Here is a 17,709-nt window from a genome sequence, read left to right on the forward strand (position 1 = left end):
TGGATTCAATACAAAGGTGCCTCCACCGTTTACATTGATGAGCTTCGATCTTTGGAGATCAAGGATCGAGAATTTCTTAATGGTGGAGATAGAGCAATGGTTTTCTCTCATGGAAGGTTTTGAGGCTCTAACAAACTCAAAGGGCAGACTCTCAAAAGGAGCAAGTGGAGCCAAAAGCAAATTCAAAGGAGCGAGGCAGATGACAAAGTGATCAAGCTATTGGTCAATTTATTGTTGAGCAATATTTTGGCTCAAGTCGGAGAATTCAAAAATGCCAAGAAGCTTTGGAGTAAATTGGCAACAATTCATGAGATCCCCTCCACTATACAATATCAAGAAGAATCCAAAGAGGGTGACTCATTGGATCAAGTTCAAGAGGAAGAGGACTCGGAAGTTGAGAGATGCTCAACTTCTGAAGAAGAAGTCCAAGAAGCCTCATCCTCAAAGGAGTGCAACCAAAAGAGCAAGGAAGGAGAAGAGCAAGGAAGGAGTACATTCCTTGTTTCATGTACAAGAGGATGACGAAGAAGATGAATCCTCCACCTCTAGGATTGATTGGGAGTGTAGATCATTGACTCCGGAGCAAGAAGAGGTCTCCACATCTGGGTCAAGAGAAGAAGAGGATGAAGAAGCTTCCACCTTCACAAGTCAAGTCAAATCAATTGGAGGAGCATTATCATCGGATCAAAAGGAAGCCTCTACATCCATATCAAAAAGATCAAGTGCCCTCCCTACACATGAAGGTATAAATGTTTCAATTAAAAATAAAAATCACATTATATGTTTTGAGTGTAGGGAACATGGACACTACAAGAGCAAGTGCCCCAAGTTGGCCAAGAAGAAGAGCCAAGTGGCACTAAAAGGCAAGGAGAAACCCAAAGAGACCACTCCCGGAACAAAGAAGAGCAAGGAGCACATTGTGTGTTTCTCTTGCAATCAAAAGGGACACTATCGTAGTCAATGTCCCAAGGGGAAGAAAGCGGTCAAGGCTCAAGGAGGAAGCACAACTCAAGGGGGAGTCTCTAAGGTAAAACGAAAGGTATCATTTATTGATCTTATCCCCTTAAATAATGGTAAAAAAGCATGATAGTTCAAGTTTCTATCATTTTAATGCTATTTACAATAAAAATAGGAAGCATGATGCCATTCAAGAAAAATATGTGGCTATACATGCTAAAACTACCACACCTAGGGTTAGGAGGGTAGATGAAAATCTAGGCAAGAAAACTAAGAATTTTAGTTATAGGTCTAGAAATAAAAATGCTTATGGATTTAATGAAAAACCAAAAACTAAGGACTTAGTGATGGAAAATCAAGTCTTGAGGTCAATACTTGATAAATTAGAAAAGACCCTAAAAAGGATGGAAAATATCCTAAAATGGCAAAATGAGCAAAACCTAGATTTAGGACAACAAAGGTCATCCAAGGGTCATAGGGGTTTGAGATACAAACCTAAAACTAAAAGGGATGTGCCTTCTTACCATAGAGTTCCGTATAGTTATGGAATAAACTCTAAGTCTAGTGGTCAAGCCAAAAATACTAGGGAGGTTATCCCTAAGAATATTTTTGCAACGAACGTGATTAAGACTTTTAAGAAGTCTAAGAAAGTCACAAAGAAGGTCACAAGGGAAGAAATCCATAGAGTTGACCTAGAAAATGTGACCAAGGCTTCTAAGAAGCCTAACAAGGTCACTAGGAAGGTATCTAGGAAAGTTATCCCTAGTGAGTACCTAGAGCATCCAAGGAGCACCAATCGATTTTGGGTTCATAGGAGCATTTTCTCTACCCCTTAGATGAGTTAGAGAGTGTCAACTCCGATTAGAAGGGTGATTAATCCAACTTTGATGAAGTTGACACTCAAAGAGCATTTTCAAGGTTATTATTGACCTTTGAAAATGATATAGATTAATGGTTTACTCTTTCAAAGAGTAAAATGTGCCAAAATGCGAGAAATTTGAGATGACTTTAAATGGCACAAGAAATCAAGTGTTAAGAACTACCAAGTTGAGATTTTGGTATGTTCTTAGGGAATTAAAGACAATCTGGGCCTTAACTCAATTTGTTACTCTTTAAGAGAGTAAAGGTGTGCCAAAATTTGAGGAATATGTTAATTTAAATTGGCACAAATTAGGAAAAGAAAGAGAAATGTCAAAATCAGATTTTGATATTTTCTTGGGAAATAGTGGACAATCTAGGGTTAAATTTTAAGTTAGCTAAGATTAAGAATACTTAGATAGGTAATCTTGGTATTTTATTTATGCTAAATTTTATCATGCTTTGCTTGTCCATCATATGTCATGACATCATGTTTATTTCTGCATTTATGCCTTATTATGAAAAATACAAAAATATCATGTCATATCATACATACATCATATAGTTATAGGAAATTTTCTTTTGAAAATTATTTATTTTTGATGTATGCCATAACATATCATGAATTATGTTTAATTCCTTGCAGATTAAGGACAAATGATATTGATCAACAAGTAACATCCTTGGTGGATGTGTACAACTCAAAATGGCAAGATAGATATGCACGATCCCTAGATTAGGGCAAAAACCAAACTTTACATCTCACAAAGAACTATAAGGTGACTTGTATGTGTTTTAGTACACATTAGATACAAGTGAGATGTTAGGATGATGAACAAAACTCAAGATATTGATTTAGTGCATTTCTTTGGGTTTTAAGTTCATCAAAACACATAGTTATGTGTTTTCCAATCATTGGGAAATCTAATGTACAAGTCATGTGCATTGAGCCCAAAGAATATGGTTGGATATTGGTTTAGAAAATGGTTTTAAAATGCTTTTGGAAAACCTTGGTGAAGACTATCTTTTGATAGTAATCATCATTGAATAGCTAGGCACAAACTTGGAAGAAAACACTAAAGTTTTTACAAGTTCTCTAGTTTGTGTCAATCTTGGAAAATATGAAGTATTTTCTTAGAAAACTATTTTTCCTTGATAGTAAACACCCTAAATATTGTCGACACAAATTTTTACGATTTTTAGAATTTTGTAGAATTTTTGGGGAGTTTCTGAAATTCACTGCAAATGAATTTCAGAACTATCAGGCATTCAATCGATCACCCGATCGATTGAACGGTCTCAATCGATCGGGCGATCAATTGAGAGCAAGCTTCTCGCGAACAGAAGCTTCCTGGATCGATCCACCGATCGATCCAGCCCTCCTGAATCGATCAGTGGATCGATTCAACTGGGATAAGTCGATTGGAACCTAACTCCAATCGATTGGGAATGCTGATTTTGGCTGGGAAGGCCTAATTTCAGCATTTTGAACCATGGTTAGTCTAGATAACCATTCCTACCCCCTCAAAACACATTTGTATACATTTAGGGGGTGTTTTTGTGATGAAAACAAGGAGGGATTGGTTGAGGAAGACTAAATAGAAGTTTAGATTGAGGTTTGTTTTCATTATTAAATTCTTGAACCTCAAAACTTCTAACTTTGGGTTTCTTAAAGGTTTAGGGATTCCAAGCCATTGTTGGTGCAATGATAGAAGTCACGACCATGTCTTTAGGGGGAGCTACTCTTTAAGGACATGAAAATCTATTTTTCATACACCTTGGAAGGTGGTTAACCTTCTTTCGTGAAAATGCTCAAGGTTGGGCATTTAAAAATAATGGAGAGTGGATATCTTCATTGTTCAAGAGGTATATGCTCTAGGATGAGCATTTGATGAAAATGAAGGGTATGAGACTTTCATTTGAATCATGTTGTGAACAACGAGTGAAGTTGTGATTGTGAACAACATTGGGTAATTGTTCAGGGGGAGAGTTTTTGTTGTGTGCCAATAAAGGGAGAATGTGTGGTTTAAGTTAGGCCTTCATTACCTAAAGAGGGAGTTTGCCCTCTAGGAGAGGGAGAATGAAGGGAACCAACATTCATACATTGGCATGAAGAAAGTTGAGGCTTTGGGATTAGCCTAACTTAAAGGTATTGCCAAACATTAAAAAGGGAGAGATTGTTGGTGCAATATTCCCTAGGTCATGGTTGACCTGGTTGACTGAGCTTGAATTGAGTCAAGCTAGAGTCTTGATGTTTGAGTTTCGATGTTTGACAATACATTGAGACGTAGAGATTGCAGGTGCAATCATCTGACTGGGTCTAGTTAGGGTTTGATCAGACTGGGTTGTAGAAGAGTCAAGTAGGTCAAGATTGACCAGATACTTGATTGGAAGTTCTGGTGAGTGAAGCCAGGCAGATGTGGAAAGTCCTGGTGAGTAAAGCCAGGCAGATGAGAAGTCCTAGTGAGTGAAGCTAGGCAGTTGAAAGTCCTAGTGAGTGAAGCTAGGCAGTTGGAAGTCCTGGTGAGTGAAGCCAGGCAATTGGGAAAGTCCTGGTAACAGGCAATTGGGAAAGTCCTGGTGAGTGAAGCCAGGCAGATAGAAGACCTAGTGAGTGAAGCTAGGCAGGTGAAAGTCCTAGTGAGTGAAACTTGGCAGAAGGAAAGTCCTGGTGAGTGAAGCCAGGAACGGGAAAATCCAGATGGGTCAAGGTTGACCAGACATCTGGTGAAAGCCCAAGCAGGTCAAAGGGATTGACCGGATACTTAACACGAGAAGAGAATGTCCAAGTGGGTCAAAGGGATTGACCGAAAACTTGGTGAGGGAGTCCTAGCAGGTCAAGGGTGACTGGGTGCTAGGCATGATGGGCCAACAAGTCATGGATGACCGAATGTTGGTCTAAGGGGTTTTGGACTTGATTTTGGACGAAATCATGAGCTGGATCGATCAGTCAATGATTGGCTCATGCCCAATCGATCGGCTGATCGATTAGGCGAGTCTTTGCGACAAGCCCCATCCCAATCGATCAGTGGATCGATTGGGAGAAGCATGCAATCAGACAGAACACCTCTGGATCGATCGACCGATCGATCCAGAGCTTCCAATCGATTAGTCGATCGATTGGGAGGGGCGATTTCGTGCGATAGAACCTGGATCGATCGACCGATCGATCTAGGCATTTTCCCGAGAGCACAGAGGCGCTCTGGATTGATCAGTCGATCGATCCAAAGCCTCCCCGATCGATTGGGAGCAATCCAATCGATCGGGATCCGACCGTTGGCGCAGGATATAGCTGTTGGCGTGCGTTCGTCTTCATAGAGAGAGCTCACAGATTCAACTCTGATCTACATAGTGCCTCCACAGGATTCTTCCTCCTGCTCTCCACGCCAGATCTTGAAGGTTCTTGGAAGTTTGTCCAAGTCAAGAGGCGAAGAAAAAGCTAAGGTTAGTGTTTTCATTGCATATCTTGGAAGATATCTATTGTATTTGTTTTCCCTTACTTTCTTATTGTATTGAGAGTGTTGTAGGGCTTCTCCGCCTTCGGTAGTTACCAAAAAGGAGTGATTTCATAGTGGAGGGTGCGTGAGTGTGTGGATCCTTAGATTAGTCACCTCTTCTTGAGGTGGATACCAAGTAAATCCTTGTGTTAGTGTTGTGTGTGTTGTTTCTTGTATTTCCGCTGCATATCCTTGAAGAAACAAGCAACGAAGAGCACGAGGAGCGCGACGAGCTATTCACCCCACCTCTAGCTACTTTTCAGTCCCAACACAGATAAGAGTCAAAGACTTCAGATCGGATAAGCGCCATTGTAGGTGCCTTGAACCATTAGAGGAGACTCAAATGGTGTATAAAAAGAGGTATTCGTCCAACATTAAAGGAACACTTCTCTACGCTAATTTGTGACCTTCTGGCTTCCACAACATTATCCTACTGCTCGACTATGACCAACCGCTACTGACAAACCGACACTGACACTAGCATTACCACTTCGACATATTGTGTTGGTAACATTTAATTTAAAGTCATTTACCTTATTGCTAAGTGTAGATTTGTTACACTTCCTCTTCTTTTTCTTTGTACTAAATTGTGATTATTTAGTTGATTACCTATTGAAAAGATCTAAAGGACCTGGGTCTTGAAGTAGGAGTCGTTGAAGGCTCCGAACCAAGTAAAAATTGAACAAGTGTTTTTTTCTTTTTTCTTTTTACTTAATCGTTTATTTTTCCGCTGTGTAGTCACACTTATTTTAAAAGATGAAGAAGAACGGGTTTTCAAAATCACGTGATTCATTCCTCCTCTCACATGCCTACGATCCTATATTTACAGCATGAACCTTACTTTGCTTGCTCTTTTCTTGCTTTGAATTTCCTATTGGTGGTAGAAATGTAGCAACACTTCTTTTCCATACACCTAAGAATTGGCGTTAGCTATTTGTGCTTTAAACCTTTACGAAAATCCCTTTTCTATGGCTAACTTACGCCTCTTAATCGATTGGTCTTACTTCTAATCGATTGTCACATCAGATGACCATTTAAAAATCTACAGAAAAGGTGCTTTTTTGCTTATCTAATTAACTGACAAGCTTCTAATCAATTGACTGAATTGATTTAGAAGCTTTCTGTTCACAAAAATTCACTACCGAATCAATTATCCTAATCGATTGACAAGGCTGAATTGATTGCCCTCAATCGATTCTAAGTCTTTTTGATCTTATGCGAAAAACCTTTGATCGATTAGCTCAATCGATTAATATGAGACTTAATCAATTGATCAATCAATTCCCAACCTTACTGTGCTTAGTGAAAAGCACTTAATCAATTGGCCTTGGGCTAATCCATTGCCCATCCCTAAACATTGAACTTAAGTTTAAGGTTTCTTTACCTAACCCTCAAGGCATCCATGACTTGTTAGGACATCTCGTTGCATAGCATTTGATCAATCTTGACCTGCTAGGGTTTCTTCAACAATTGCTTGGTCAACATTTGACAAACTTAAACTTTCCATTTCATGTCAAGTGCCTAGTCTTCTATAACCCATTTAGACTTACCATCTCATGTCAAACGTCCAGTTCTCCAAGGCCCACTTGGACTTATCATCTCGTGCCAAGTGTCTAGTTCTCCATGACCTACTTAGATTTCTAATCGCCAAGTATCTTGTCAACCTTTAACCTACTTGGACTTTCCCTTGCTAACTCCCGTTGGACTTCCAATCACTAAGTGTATGGTCCTCCTTGACCCACTTGGACTTTTCTCTTGCCTAGTTCTGCTAGGTCTTTCAATTGCCTAATTTCCAAATAGGTCTTCATTGTTTAGTGCCACTAGGACTTCCACCGCCTAGTTCTCAACTAGGTATTTACTGTCTAATCCCGCTAGGACTTCCATTGCTTAGTTTCCAACTAGGTTTTCATTACATAGCTCCGCTAGGACTTCCTGTTGCCTAGCCTCCAGTTATAACTTTTCGTTGCCTAACCTCGAGTTAAGACTTTCCCAATCAAGTGCTCAGTCCTCCCTTGACATGTCATGCCTGACTTCTTTCTCATATATTATCAAACATCAAAACTTAAGCTCAAGCTAACTCGAGTTTAGTTAAACTGGTCAACTATAACTTGAGGATGATTGCACCAACATTAATGACTAATTTTTCAACAACTCAGAAACAAATAGAATTGTCAAACAGGTCAGCCCATAGTGGGGCGGGCTAACTCGCTAAAAATTCATCATATGGTGGGGGGGTGAGGGCCAGTCCGCCATCCCGATGGACTGAGAAATCCTCAATCCAATCCAACCTAAGACGAGTTGTGAATTAAGCAAACCAACCCACAAACTTATAAAAATTAACAAAAAAAATTAAAAATCTGTACAATTCATGAGGTTATCAAATGAGGGTTTAATAAATCTTAATTGGCATTTGAAAGCATACAATTTAATTTGCAAGGTTTATATGAATACAAAGTAAGAAAGTCTTGCATAAAAAAAATTCAGACTTCACATGATCACAATTTAGGAATAAGATGATTAAGTGAGGTCTCAAATAATTCAATTATAAGGATGATCACCACCTAATTGCCAACAATAGTTTTAATTTCAAGACAAAATCAAAAAAAAAAAATGTTGCCAATAACATAACTCTAGATCTCAACTACAAAAAATGTCAGTTGATCAAACACTACAACTACAAGCAAACAAGGCAAAAAGGTCATGCAACATACCAACGGCGTGCAAACCACAAATTTAGATAAAGGAAGGGAAATAGAAAGAAAGGAAGTAAAAAATCTCACCTCAAACTGGAGCTTAAAGAATGGATTTTCAAATTGTGTAGGTCCATCAGCCAAATGCACGTATAAAACTCTAAATAATTTCAAATAAAAAATTAATATGCTTCTGTAAGCCTCCTTAATATCTTTTTGCCTTTTTTAGATTTGAATTCGATAATATAAATTGAGAACAATGAATTTTTAAATGACATGAGAAAAATCTAGGGACACATGCACATAAACCGACGTAATTATTTCATGAAAAGAAAGGAGGAGTATAATAGGAATGTAATATGTTTCTTTAGAATTCTGAAAGTTAGATATGTGAAATAGATAATACTTAAATTTTCTCATGCGGTTCAGCAAAATGCCAGATGAAAAAAGTGAACCGAGTGAGATTTGAATGAAAGGAGACAAAAACTAGTTATATTTTCTTTCAACATAACTTAAAAATCAATCATTCAACTAATATTTTGTTCATCCCTAATACTTGTCTTTTTCCATAAACACTTTCATGTGTAAATCAAAAATATACTCCAACAGAATGAGATGATCATATAGTTTATATGGTTAGCTGGATTTTGATAACAGGAATGATTGAACATATCTTTTGATTCAACCCTCCTTGCCTCTTTTGTTTTCTTGTTCACCATTTTCGCATATTCATCGGCTTGTATGGATTTTGGAACGACCAACTTTATTTACTAGGAAGGAAACAAATAGCGCAGGAAAGAAAATCAAGTTAAAAATGATAGTTCTTGTAAAATCTAAGTCGCATGAATTCTAGACAACCGAACTAAGAATTCGAATAGGAAAAACAAGAATATATGAGCATGAATCTTGATTTCATCGAGAACATGGAATAAGAAAAAAATAAATACATAAATATAATAGACAAGGAATCTGATTGAAGAGCCATATCTTTGTCTTTGGGGTCGTCGACTTGATCTCTGTGGAAGAAGATGAAGCGGAAAGGAAGATCTTCCAAGGGACTTAGGGGATGACAGCGCTGTAAAGCTTTTTGTCAATGGGGAACAAGAAACTATATCAATATGATGTCCTAAACCCTTGGGGACCAACCCTATATATAGTGGACATCTATTATCATCCCATAGATAATAATAGATGCGGGACTATACGTCTATATATATATTGAATATCTATTATCAACATATAGATGATAATAAATGCAGGACTAAAAGTTCTACACATACATGATCTACATCCAATAACCAAAGCCAATAAGCATAAGTTAGATCACTTTAAAGGGTTCAGATCGTATTCACATATACAACTTACAAATAAGCCCACCTGATAGGGATAATTATATTCAACAATCTCTCACTTGGGCTATATGTGAGTTGTATGTGGAATATAAGTAAAACTTTAGTTGATATCAAACTTTATGGGTACAAGATACCCCTGCAAACAATCTGGTTCATTAACTTCATTAGTATACGACTAAAGAGGTTATATTGTATATGATTGTAACAAGCCCCAACGGTAATCACAATACCAATATCATTAATGACATAGATCAAGATGTAGATGTGTAGAATGAAAATTACATGAAATGTGATCAGTACATGTTAATTTTCAAATAGTCCTAAGATGACCTCAAAAGAGGTCAGATCATATTTACGAAATACTTTATGCTAAACTGCAATAGCAAATCATGATCAACTTTATGATTCCAAAAGGAATTTGTATCATATTTACAAACACAAAATGCTAACAGCAGTAGTAAATGATGATATCATAGTCAGAGTGTCAAACAAACATATAAATTCCCATTAATGTTTTAAACTTTAAGTACGTACAATAATTAAAACAAAATGTTTATCTTTATTATCAAATATAGAGCAATAAAATAAATATATACTTCCAGTAGATGAGTTCTTCTTCTATAAGAAGGATTCTCATATCCACAACATGCGCATGAAACACCTTAGGTACCAAGCCTTTGGTAAGTGGATCGGCCAACATGAAATCTGTTCTGATGTGCTCTACCATAATCTGACAATTATGAACTATTTCTTTAACCGTTAAAAACTTGATGTCGATGTGTTTAGACTTTGACGAACTGCGGTTGTTCTTGGCATAAAGTTCTGTAGCTTTATTATCACAGTAGATTATCAGTGGCCTGTCAATGCCATCAATAATCTGTAATGCTGTGATGAAGTTTCGTAGCCAAATCCCGTGATTGGATGCTTCATAGCATGCTACTAATTCTGCCTCCATGGTAGAAGTGGCTACTAGCTAGCGTCTGCTTGACGCTCTTCCAAGATATAGCCCCTCTAGCAAGCATGAAGATATAGCACGAAGTGGACCTCCTGCTATCCGAGCATCCAACAAAATCAGAGTCTGAATATCCAATCACCTCTAAGTGATCTGATCTCTGATACATGAGCATATGTCTTTTAGTTCTTTGCAAATATCGCATTACTCTCTTTACCACTTCCAGTGTGTCGGTCCTGGGTCACTAATATATCTTCCTAATATTCCCATTATAAATACTATATCTAGTCAAGTACAAACTTGCGCATATATAAGACCTCCCATTGCTGACGCATATGGGAATTGCTCCATCTCTTTTATTTCAAATTCAAGCCGTGGACACTATTGCAAGCTGAACTTGTCACCTCTTGACACAGGTGTGTCACCAGGTGTACAGTTTTGCATACAAATCTCATGATTGGATGCTTCGTAGCATGCTATTAACTCTACCTCCATAGTAGAAGTGGCTACTAGTGTCTGCTTGATGATCTTCCAAGATATAGCCCCTACAACAAGCATGAAAATATAGCTCGAAGTGGACCTCCTGCTATCTAAGCATCCAGCAAAATCAGAGTCTGAATATCCAATCACCTTCAAGTGATCTCATCTTTGATACGTGAGCATATGTCCTTTAGTTCTTTGCAAATATCGCATCACTCTCTTTACCGCTTTCTAGTGTGATGGTCCTGGGTTACTAATATATCTGCCTAAAATTCCCACTATAAATGTTATATTTACTCAAGTATAAACTTGTGCATACATGAGACTTTCCACTGCTGACGCATATGGTATGGTAATTGCTCCATCATCCTTTATTTCAAGTTCAAGTCATGGACACTACTACAAGATGAACTTGTCACCTCTTGATACAGGTGTGTCACCAGGTGTACAGTTCTGCATACCATACTTTATAAGCATCTTTTCAATATAGGCCTATTGTGAAAGTCCAAAAATGCCTCTTGAACGATCACCATAGATCTCTATGCCTAAAGCAAATGATGCTTCACCAAGATCTTCCATTTTAAAATTACCAGGTAGAAATGACTTGGTTTGATGCAGCATATCCTTATTATTACTCGCTAGCAATATATCGTCCACATACAAAACAAGTATAACAAACATGCTCCCACTGAACTTGACATATATGTACTGATCAACGGGGTTCTCTTTAAATTTAAATGAGCTAATCACTTGATTAAATTTCCGATATCACTGACGGGATGCCTATTTTAAACCATAAATATACTTTTTTAATCTATATACTAGGTGCTCAGAGATTGTTTCTGTATCTCAGGCAGTGAAGTTGTCTCCATGTCCCAGGGATTGTTTTATTGTCAACCGCCTAAAGCTAAGAGCTCTTCTTGAGGGCCTCGGCGGAGCCAACAATCTCAACGAACTGTGCTTCCTCCAAACATATGAGCTAGGTGAGATCAACAACCTCCGCTTGGCTTACAGGCTTGAGGTCACAGATGGAAGAGGGTTGAAGAAGATATCCAGCCTCTCATCATTGAGACATCTTGAGGTGAATGACTGTCCCAACTTGGAGTGCGTGGAGAATCTCGGCAAGCTGCAGCATTTGGCGTTGACATGTTCAGAGGAAACGGAGCAGTTTCCTAAGTGGCTGCGGTGCTTCATCGTGCAGCACAACAACACAGCAAGCACTCACAGGAGTCTGAGGAAGTTTGAGATGCAGTGCAATATCCTGCAACTTCTCAAGAGCTGTCTGGGCAATGAGAATTGGGACATCATAAAGCAAATTCCCAATGTCAAAAAAAGCTACAAACACTGTTTGTCTATTTCCAAGGATCCCTACAACTATGATGCAAAGATTTCTTCAGGCAATTCGTCTATCCTCTGAATCCTCCTTCCCATATGACCTTGCGGTTCTTTCAAGCACCTGTTTTTGTTTTTGCAGGATGCATGGTGTCGAAAAAAGCTACGATTTTGATATCCTGTGAGCCGTACAGTACATGACTGTGCGTGTAGGGTATGACTCGTTTTATTTTAATTTTTGAATTAAAAAATAATTAAAATATTTTTTTAAAATTTTATTTTTAGGGTTAAGATTTGGGTTATAATGTTTAAATTATTTTTTTTAGATTTTACCTCTAGGGTTTAGACTTTCCAATTAAGTTATAATGTTTTGTTTTAAAAAAAAATTTAAATAAAAAAAATTTAAGTATTTATTGAGTATTATAATATGTTGAGGGGATATATTAATGTATTAAAAATTTATATAAGAAAATGTTAATTATTTTAATTGATTAAAATTTTATTTCTAGGGTTAGTTATAATTTTTAAGTTATTTTTTTTAGATTTTACTTTAGGGTTCAAGTTTTCCAATTAGGTTATAGTATTTGGTTTAAAAAAAAATTAATTTAAGTATTTATTGAGTATTGTAATATGTTGAGGGGATATATTAATGTATTAGAAATTTATATAAGGAAATATTAGTTTTTTTAATTTAAAATTTTAAAAAAAATTAAAAAAAACGAGTGATATGCTGCTGCTGCTGCTATATATATATATATATATATATATAAACATAAATCCACTAATATCCTTTGAAACTCTTGAGATTAAAGTCACATTTATAATGAAGTCTATTTTTTTTTTTTTTGTCATTCTTGTATATCCAACAAATATTCACAATTGGACTTTTTTGTTCTTGTACATTCTCTATGTTTCTCAACCACCTCTTAGGTTGAGAAGCAATCGAATGGCATACTGAACAGAATTTCTGAAGAGCAACTGATGGATGGAAGGCAGTTCAAATCAGTCCCAGACAACTGATGAATGAATACCTGATGAGAGAATCATCGTTTTTCGACAGAAAAGGATGGATCTTTTCTTTTCCAAAACATGTTACATATCAATCATATTTTGTTTTTTTTGTTTGGGTAAAGGTGTTAAAAAATTATTATCACAAAATTTATTATAAATTTACGATGAATTTTTATTCACCCTAAAATTTAGGGATGAAATCTAGAATTTATCGCAAACATAGTTATCCCAATCCTTAATTTTTACAACTGATGATGAATTTTGAATTCGTCTTAAAATTTGTAATTGAGAGATGAATTTAAGAAATAAAAATTTATTACAAATTTAGCGACGAATCAGCGGTGGTTGCAAAATTAAAAGATCGGGATCGAAATTTATCTTAAATTTAGCTACGAATTTTCGAATTCGTTGCAAAGTTGAGGGATTAAAATCCCTCAACCCCTGCGCACTCACCGACTCCGACCTCCGCCGCCATGCGATCCTCTTCTACAAAAACTCCTACTCCAAGGTCTCACCTTTTCTTCGCTCCAGCCACTTATCCTCCGTTGTCTGCCGCTCCAGCAAGTGGGCCGATCGTCTCCTCGGCGACTTCCATTTCTCCGCCTCCACCGCCACCGACAACTCCTCCCCCCTCCTCCCCTGCCGACCCTTCTATTCTCTCGCTATTATCCCTGCCCCCTCTTCCCTTCGCTGATCGCTCATTTGCCCTCCCCATCGACTTCTACCAAGTACACGACGGTCAACGACACCGTCACCTACTTCAAAATGCTTTTAGGTCCATCTATTTGGGTTTTAGGTCCTTGGTGCTGAAACCCATCTCTTAACCGATGGCATTCGGCGAGCCTTCGAAGCTAGGGTTTCCAAACCCCCTCTCTATGGATACGATCAAGAAGCACTCAACGGCCGTCGCCAGATCCTCCAGGCTCCTTATGGCACCCTTTCCGACCCCAGCTCCCGTGGGGACTACAACCTTGGCCTCGTGCAGGACCCTGATTCCACTATCATAGCCTACGTCCCCTGGGATAAGGTATTTTCTTATACTAAGGATATGCCGTTTGCGCAGGTAAGGTTTTATGGCATACTGAATAGCAGTTATTACTGGATGCTAACTGAGTTAATACTGGTTAATTGCTTATCAGAAGTTGGAGGGAATTCTTGTGCCCAAAGGTGTCCTTCAGGAAAAGACAATGGTTACTCTAGTCTATTCCTTGCTTAGTCTTCTGGTCATGCTTGTATTTACTATCCTCTTTAGGAACATAACTGTCTAGTGGACTATCTTGTTAGATATAATTGTTCTCTGACGAAAAGGGGGAAGCAGGCAGAAGAAACCAATCAGGAAGGAGAAGAGAGGAAGTATGTGAAATGTTTTTCAGAAGTTAAATCTTAGCTTTCCATTGTGACCATTGTTCATATACGGGAGGAGAAGGTGTCACACCCCATGGGTATAGTTCCCGGTACCTCACAGTAAGATATAAGAAACCCTAAAAAAATCATCTAAACAGAATAATTAAGAAATTTATCAATATATATATATATATATATATATATATATATATATATATCAACAAAACTATACAAGTAATACAACACATGAAACAAAATATAAATAAAATGAAAGCAAACCAGGAATCAACACGTTGAGATTTCTGAGCAACTCTATGTAAAGTCGAGACCAATTATAATATCAAAGGGATCCTTGTGCCTGCAATATTGGAGGCTTAGGAATGCAGAAAGTAAGCCAAATGGCTAAGTGAGTAATTAGGAAAGATGAGTATGAATTTAATCTGGTATAAGAAGTTAAAGAAGTAAATTAAATTATAATCTTTTATTACAACTTTGAGTTATTCTTAAAACTCTCTCTCTCTATATATATAAATATAATCGGTATACAAGTCATCTATGATAATATTAATGTGTATATCAATGGTCTAAATTTGATAAATCAACTAAAAAGTGAATCATTAGTGTTAGTATTAGCCCTAGTATCAATTATGAGATGATTGTAAAGGGTTCCTTTTGTATCATATTTCATTATTAGTAAAGGCAAAGTTGGTTATTATATTTACTTCAATTTAGTGCCGAATGAATAAGTATAATAATGTCCTAGAGTAGGAGGTTCTAATCTACAATATATCAATTGGTTGAATTGATAGTGAGATATTGTAGATATACATAGAACACTACTCTTAACTATTCCTAGTCAAGCATTAATATGCAAGGACAATACTAATGCGTTGAGATTAGCATGTAGATCAATGGATGACTTAATCTCACAAGTCATGGATATGAGATATTAGGTTAACACATGGGTATATATTACAGAATATATACTGAATGACCCGTCATGAGAATGTTTCATGGATCGTTATATGAGTGTCATAAATATTCTCATGTGACTATTAGTATGAATAGTCCTTAGACCTGAAGTCACTACGATTCCCTACATAAGGAGTTGTATACTTTGGTATCGTCAAACGTCACCCTTAACAAGGTGGACCATAAGTTGATCACTGGGTATGCAATAAGTTATGCGGAGGGATGTGAGTGATGTAGATGGGTTCTCTCCCTTCCATATGACGGAAGTGATATCTATGAACTCCTTGATTAGTAGGACACAAGAATGCATGACCATGCTTAAATGAGTCAATATGCGATATTGAGCTTATTTAATTGAATGTGTCTACTTAGATATCAAGAAACATAAAGATTGATAAAAGGATGACACGGTTTATGTCTCATTGATCAATCTAGATATCGAGGATAAAAGGATTGAATCATACAAGATAATAGCCACGGAAAGGTTAAGTCGAATCTCGACATTCTCGTCACTTGGGTAGCAATGATGCCTTGCTAGATGTCACTCATTGTTTATGTATTTAAATGTTGATTTGGATACATTGCCAACGTTACGAGAACCTATTGGGTCACACACAAAGAACAAGTCAATGGAAATGGATTCATATGATGAATAATTTGATTAAGTCTAATTCAAATTGGACTCATTGAGTAAGACTCAGTTAAATCCAACTATTGGATTGAGTCCAATTCAAATTAGACTCATTGAATCAATTGGATTGATGATTAATGAGTTGGACTCATTATATGATTTCATGAATTAATTAATGAATAATGAGTTGGACTCATTATATGATTTCATGAAATTTGAATTCATGAAGAGAGAGGAGTGTACAACTTGAATTACTCATGCATTGGATGCATTGGATAAAGAGTGAACAATTTGAATTGTTCATGCATTGGATACATTGGATGCATTGAATTCATTGGATGAAGAGTGAACTATTTGAATTGCACATGCATTGGATTTATTGGATGAAGACAAATATTAATGTCAATCAAGGCAATTGACATTAAAGTATGAGGCAACTTCATGAATCTATAAAAAGGGGTTTTTGGATTCATTTTTATGATAAGTTTTTGGTGCTCTAGCTCTTCTTCCTCCTCCTCTCTTCCACTTAGCCGAAACCTCCAAGAAAGGTTGCTAGCACAACCTTTGGTTGTTTCATTCTCCACCTTGTGAGTTTGTGAAACAAACGAGACTTGTTCGTGTGGATACTATAGAGGCGCGACCACTTGATCGTGCTAAGATCCGAATCTAAAGAAACGTTGTTGTCGGGATTGCGAAGGGCACGCAACAAAGGTATAACTTTCTCATGTAGATAATTAGGACTTAGTATATGGTTTCCTTTTGCATGGATCTTCTGAAAAGGAAGTAGATGTTTTCCGCTGCGCTTTCGCGTGTTTAGCGTTCTAGTTCCTTACAATTAGAGCCAATATTATCATAGTGTAATGTCATATGTATAGGCTAAAAGCTTCCTTAGAATATAATACTGTCGCATACGTCATCTGATGTACGGGCTATCAACCCTCATTGGTGGCAGACATATAAACATTGACCGAGGGCTACATCTCGCCACCATCTCGCCACCATACTTTAAGTGTACGGTCAGGTACTCTGGACCACAGGCCATCACACTACAACAATAACACGTAGGCAATCCAGTACTCAAGTATAAAGCTCTGGTATAAAGTTAGGCTCATAGTTTTCACTTTTACTATTCTTCATTTATCATTTTTATTATTTCACTTTAATCCTTTTTACCATCATTGTTTCATTCTAAGTCCATGTTTTATTGGTTAGTCTAAATGTCCAATCCAAGTCAACTTTTCATATAAATATATTAATTCATTTAAGTATTATCATAGGTTTCATTTGTAAAAATTATCATTCCAAAAAGCTACAAGTATCAATAGCTAGAATATCAAAAAGTATGGAGTATGGAAGATCAAGCTAATAAAGAAAAACATGTATCAATAGAAGAGTAATTTAGAATATTTTATTAATGTTTTTAAAATAACCTTTCCCATATTAATCCCCATATGAACTCATAGGTGAATAGGAAATAATATCAATTATTTACCCTTCAACAATTTAATTGTTTTAAACTCTCATTTTACTATTTTAAATATTATTTGAATCTCCTTTTAAAAGAGTTATACAGGCATATACATACAATCAATTACTCTATTTATTCATGCACAAGGTACTTTTTAAAGAGTCA

The 17,709-nt window shown here is 36.8% G+C and overlaps 1 long non-coding RNA gene across 1 annotated transcript; it reads left to right on the plus strand.

Annotated features, from left to right (window-relative positions):
- Window positions 1-13,535: 13,535 nt before the first annotated feature.
- LOC121977894 lies at window positions 13,536-14,690 on the plus strand. Its single transcript, XR_006111081.1, has 2 exons — window positions 13,536-14,156; window positions 14,269-14,690. It is a non-coding gene; the product is annotated as an uncharacterized LOC121977894 (long non-coding RNA).
- Window positions 14,691-17,709: the final 3,019 nt, after the last annotated feature.

Source organism: Zingiber officinale, chromosome 4B (genome assembly GCF_018446385.1).
Source record: "Zingiber officinale cultivar Zhangliang chromosome 4B, Zo_v1.1, whole genome shotgun sequence".
Classification (NCBI taxonomy): Eukaryota; Viridiplantae; Streptophyta; class Magnoliopsida; order Zingiberales; family Zingiberaceae; genus Zingiber; species Zingiber officinale.